Raw genomic sequence first — 5,996 nt, forward strand, 5'->3', positions numbered from 1 at the left:
AATGTTGGGTTGAAATCCAAGTTGAATGTTACTGAGATGGCTTTGATTTCATTACAGCATGGGTCCTGACTCACCAGCCATTCAACTCACTGGGAGGCAGCCAGGGTGGAAGTGTTTTAATTACATGCACAAAGAGTGAATTTAGATTAAATCAGGATATCTTTCTGTGTTTCTTCGTGAACTCATTCAACACAGGAATTCCCATTCATTTCCATGCAGGGTGTAATAGGACATTGTGATTAATCTTTTTGGGCGACATGTTCATTTAAAAGCTTGGGAATAAGTCCACATCCAGCATGCAATTTAGATTTTTTGTTCATCAAAGTTGCTGTTTGTTTGAAGTCGCGGGGCAGCAGATCTTTCAAAAATCATTTTATTCATTCTTCACAGTAGTCGATAAGAACTATGGGGCTGGATTCTCCGCGGCAAAATCGCCTTTGGTATGGGTACGGAGAATCCAATTTCACGCCGAAATCGGGCCCAGCGCCGGCGCAATTCTCTGGGACCCGAGGAACCATTGTCCCGCCTAGCGATCCTCCACTCTCGACCGGCCAAGTTCCGACGGCGTGGTTCGAACCACCTGTCGTCGTTCGAGAAGCTCGCATGGCGGCTGCGGACTCAGTCCGCGGCCTCCCTGGTGGGACGGGGGAGAGGGGGGAATCGGACACTAGGGGACAGATCGGGGCGGTCGGACCTTCGGGTGCGCGGCCGATCTGGGGGCGGAGGGAGGGTACCTTCTTCATCTGCCTCCGTGGTCCGAGTCCACCACGGTGCTCGGAGGCCGCCGCTTTACGCATGTGCGGACTCAAAACCGGAGGTGTGGGGGCCCGTATCCACAGCTAAAGCTGCGTGAACTACTGTGAGTCCCTGCTAGCCCCCTGCAGGTCAGTGAAATGGCTTATCTTTGTCCAAGGAACCTTCAGAATGAAATGCCAACCTTTTTACGCTGGCGTGGGGACAGAGTCCCAGTTTGGGAGAATCCAGCCCATGATGTCTGAATACCGGCTAGTCGTTCAGCGTGGTGCTTGCGTCTGATAGGGATGGAGAGACGTCCTCACTCACGGAGGCCCCAGCCCCTTCCTCTCACCTGCATGCCATTCCATTGCATCGGGCAGATTGCCCTCACCCTCACCACAACCTCAAATTAGGCTAATGACCTGATCACATGAGAAAAGGGTTTTCAATATGGAAACAAGTAAGAGCATAATTGGTTGCAGGATAAAGAGATGGAATTTTCCAGAATTTCCCCCTCCTGCCCTCTAATCAGAATGGATTTTTATTAGTTTTTTGTTCTTTGCCTCTCCCAGGGGAATCACATGGCATTTTGAGTGGACTGTCTGTATCATAATGCACAATGCTTTGCAGCTCTTTGGAATCACAGAGAGGTACAGCATGGAGGCAGGCCATTGTGCCCATGCTCACTGACAACGTGGCCATGCAGCCTAATTCAGTTTCCAGCTCTTTCTTTGAAGACTTGTAGACTCGAGTGCATATCCGAGTATTTTTCAAACATTCCACCACATTTTTTGCTGGAAGGGGGTTCCAGAACCCCGCCGCCCTCTGGCTGAAAACAATTCCCTCAAAATCCCAAATCAATGGAAGAGGCAGGATGGTCCAATGGGTCTTTTCCAGTCTGCTATTGCCACGTTTTCATATATTCCTCTGCTGCTAGTGCGCAGAAGGGAAATAGAATACCATAGAATATCATTCAATATGACTACACCATTGAATATTTGCTTGATTTGATTTGATTTATTATTGTCACATGTATTAGCATACAGTGAAAAGTATTTTTTCTTGCATGCTGGACAAACAATGCATACCGTACATCTGGAAGGAAGGAGAGACTGCAGAATGTAATGTTACAGTTGTAGCAAGGTGTAGAGAAAAGATCACTTAATACGAGGTAGGTCCATTCAAAAGTCTGATGGCAGTAGGGAGGAAAATGAAATGAAATGAAAATCGCTTATTGTCACGAGTAGGCTTCAATGAAGTTACTGTGAAAAGCCCCTAGTCGCCACATTCCAGCGCCTGTCCGGGGAGGCTGGTACGGGAATCGATCCGTGCTGCTGGCCTGCTTGAAAAGCCAGTGATTTAGCCCAGTGTGCTAAACCAGCTGTTCTTGAGTTGGTTGGTACGTGACCTCAAACTTTGGTATCTTTTTCCTGACGGAAGAAGGTGGAAGAGAGTATGTCCGGGGTGCGTGGGGTCCTTAATTATGCTGACTGCCTTTCTGTGGCAGCGGGAATTATAGATAGAGTCACTGGATGGGAGGCTGGGCTAAATTCACGACCGTTTGTAGTTTCCTGCAGTCTTGGGTAGAGCAGGCTCCATCCCAAGCTGTGATACAACCAGAAAGAATGCTTTCTATGGTGCATCTGTAGAAGTTGGTGAGGGTTGTAGCTGACATGCCAAATTTCTTTAGTCTTCTGAGAAAGTAGAGTTGTTGGTGGGCTTTCTTAACTATAGTGTCGGCATGGGGGGACCAAGACAGGCTGTTGGTGATCTGTACACCTAAAAACCTGAAGCTCTCGACCCTTTCTACTTTGTTCCCATTGATGTAGACGGGGCATGTTCTCCACTACGCTTCCTGAAGTCGATGACAATCTCCTTTGTTTTGTTGACATTGAGGGAGAGATTATTGTCGTCGCACCAGTTCACCAGATTCTCTATCTCATTCCTGTACTCTGTCTTGTCATTGTTTGAAACCCGACCCACTACGGTGGTGTCATCAGCAAATTTGAAAACCGAGTTGGAGGGGAATTTGGCCACACAGTCATAGATGTATAAGGAGTATAGTAGGGGGCTGAGGACACAGCCTTGTGGGGCACCGGTGTTGAGGGTGATCGTGGAGGAGGTGTTGTTGCCTATCTTTACTGATTGTGGCTTGTGGGTTAGAAAGTTTAGGATCCAGTCGCAGAGGGAGGAGCCGAGGCCAAGGCCACGGAGTTTGGAGATGAATTTTGTAGGAATGATGGTGTTGAAGGCTGAGCTGTAGTCGATAAATAGGAGTCTGACATAGGTGTCCAATAAAAATGGTGTCTGCTGTAATAAAATCCAATGTTTTGTGAATCCCAAAGAAAAATGGATGGAATCATAGAATATGATGTGATGATCCTGGAAAATCCCACAAAATGATTTAATAGAAACCATTGGACTACATTATAAATCGAGGCCATTACAGAATGAGATTGCAAAATCCCAGGATCCATTCCGTTTAAAAATAAAATTGGATTTACACAAGTTGTCTTGGCTATTAGTGTCTGCTAGCCAAATGAGCAGGAGTGGACAACTTAAATGGAATGCTGATAAATCATTGATATTATGAAAATTCAGTCTGTGAATGCTCTGAATAGGGCACCCAGCATAGACATCTATGCAGCCAGTGTGAGATTTTGATAGTGAAATGACAGCATGTTTTTGTCCTTGTTCGATTCTTCTTTCCAATGGAAATCGAAGAAAAATAAATAGTTGTTGTATTGGTGCTTTTAGAGGGGGGAAATGATTGATTATGACATGTGACGGGGGACTGACAATTCCAGCTGCGAAACATTGTCAGTCACCATGGAAAATGCAACAGCTAACTGATGTTAACATGGTGCCATCAATTATTCGGTGAGAACTTATGTTGTACCTTGTATGCAGAATTGTGTGCAAGAACTAATAAATGCAGTGATGAGAGATGCAAGTGGCTGAAGTTATTTCATTATCTCAGCAGGTGGCGTCCTTTTTCCTGGCCCTGGATGTGTCCAACCCTCAGCGGTCCCGTTGATTATGAGGGGACGGAGAGTCATATCAGTGGCACGTTTGCATGACCCATGGGCTGCATTTGGTAGTGCTTCAGAATCAACACAAAAATATACACATATTAAACTTTTGATGCAAAATTTTAACTGCGAAGAAGTCAGATCCTCAATGCTGGAGTTCAGCACTTCCCTCAAGCCCTGATGGTCCATGCCGGTTTCCATTTGTTCGCACCCATTTTTACATTCTGGATGACATTAATGAGACCGGCAGGAAGTTTGGGTTGGCACATTTTGGGTGTAACATCCCGATTACGCTCTCACAGGAAGTTCCACCCGAGTCCATTAATTGCTGGGCGACAGAATATGCCACACATGCTGGTGTGGTTGTATGTTGCTTCCCTTCTGAGAGTTGTTCCAACTAGGTATCTGTTTACTTGAGAACTGTGATAAGGGCCATGTGCAAATGATGTTCCTCACTCGTCAGGAGTCCTGTGATGATAATAAAACCCACACGGAGCCTGAATCCCATTTTAAACCCTAAGACGGTGACTCAAAGCCAAAGGAGGGAGAAGTACATGCATGCTTTTTGCTGGGAGAAATTTCTGGTTAGAAAACAACTTAGCCAGCCCATGTCTTTGCGTTGCTATGGGTTATTAAACCAGTAACCCAAATCTCTTATTTTTAATTTATTTGAAGGGCAAATGCGGTGCAATATTTGTCGGATTATAGCGTGTATTCCAAAAGACAAACAAAGCTTTCAGCAAAAATTTGCAACAAAAGATTTTCATTTTGTACTATTTGCATGTCAGCGCTCACTTTATTTCTCATCATAGTTTTCCGACTTGTTGAACGATTTCCACAAAAGGGGGACAGGGGTGGAATTTTCGTGACTGTTGCTTACTTTTCTATTTACAGACTTGGCAGCAGGGGCACTCCTAATTCTGCACTGATGTGCTACAATGCTATCCAACAACTGGTACCTCAGCATAGCCCAAGCAGAACTCGACCAGTGTAAGACATGAGCTGGATGAAGGGTGAGGCAGGAGCACTGGACTCACACAATCAAGCAGCATGCCAAGAAAGCCTTGTGTTTGCAGAGGCCAAAGGATGAAAAGGGAAATATGATTTACAAACGTGCTGTTAACATTAAAGAGAAATCAAAGCCAGTAAAGTTAATGCTTTCATTATAGTGCTCGCATTTCTCTGCACTTAACATCAGGTGATAACTGTTGCTTGTTTTTCTGAGTACACAGTTGGGTGCAGTAACCTTATTGGACCAGCAATCCAGAACCATGAAGTTGCAATCTGAAGACAGAGGTTCAACTCCCACCATGGCAACTACCTTGAATTCTTGGAACAAGGCAACTTTTGCATTTTGACGTTTATTTCCTGTGTTGTCTGATGATGGCCAGGGGCAGGTTTAGCTCAGTTGGCTAGACAGCTGGTTGTGATGCAGAGTGAGGCCAGCAGCTCGGGTTCAATTCCCCGTACCTCTCAACCTTGCCCCTTGCCTCAGGTGTGGTGACCCTCAGGTTAAATCACCACCAGTCAGTTCTCCCCCTCTCAGAGGAAAGCAGCTTATGGTCACCTGGGACTATGGCGACTTTACATTACCTATCTGATGATGGTCATACTTGTTAACTATATTTAGGTTGTGGGCATTCAGCAGGGACTCACATATTTAGGAGCAGGTTAAAAGGGTGGGCGATGGCTAGAGGTTCACGATAACGTGTGTTTCTGTAAATAAAAGCTTGTAAGTTTATAAAGACTGGGCTCCTATTCTATCCTTCACTGCATGTCTATCTGTGTTGTAACAACACTGAAAAGCCTAAGCTCCCATGGTACTCTAATAATGAAGGAACACTGCTCTGAAAATCAGACATAATGACATGGCTTGTGTTTGTCTCTATAATGCAATGAGGGTACCTATCTGTACCACCCTTTCAGACAGAGCATTCAAGATTCATAAAGGTATTGAATACAAAACAGAGTGGTTATTCAAAACCTTTGTGAAGCTTTGGTTAGGCCACAACTGGAGTATTGCATCAACTTCTGGTCTCCGCACTTTAGGAAGGATGTGCAGGTCCTTTAGATCTGCGAGGGATGAGGGATTTTGGCTACAAGGTTAGGTTGGAAATGCTAGGGTTTTTCCCCTTGTTCAAAGGAGATTGGGGGGGGGGGGGGGGGGGGTGGTAGATTTGATCGAGATGTACAAGATAGCCAGATCAGTGGATATTATCTAATGTGTTA

The 5,996-nt window shown here is 45.3% G+C and overlaps 1 long non-coding RNA gene across 1 annotated transcript; it reads left to right on the forward strand.

Moving 5' to 3' along the window:
- The first annotated feature begins 3,735 nt into the window (after nt 1-3,735).
- On the forward strand, nt 3,736-4,911 carry LOC119953037. Its single transcript, XR_005457945.1, has 2 exons — nt 3,736-3,832; nt 4,662-4,911. It is a non-coding gene; the product is annotated as an uncharacterized LOC119953037 (long non-coding RNA).
- The last annotated feature ends 1,085 nt before the right edge of the window (nt 4,912-5,996 follow it).

The sequence above is a fragment of the Scyliorhinus canicula genome, chromosome 18, assembly GCF_902713615.1.
Source record: "Scyliorhinus canicula chromosome 18, sScyCan1.1, whole genome shotgun sequence".
In the NCBI taxonomy this organism is placed as follows: Eukaryota; Metazoa; Chordata; class Chondrichthyes; order Carcharhiniformes; family Scyliorhinidae; genus Scyliorhinus; species Scyliorhinus canicula.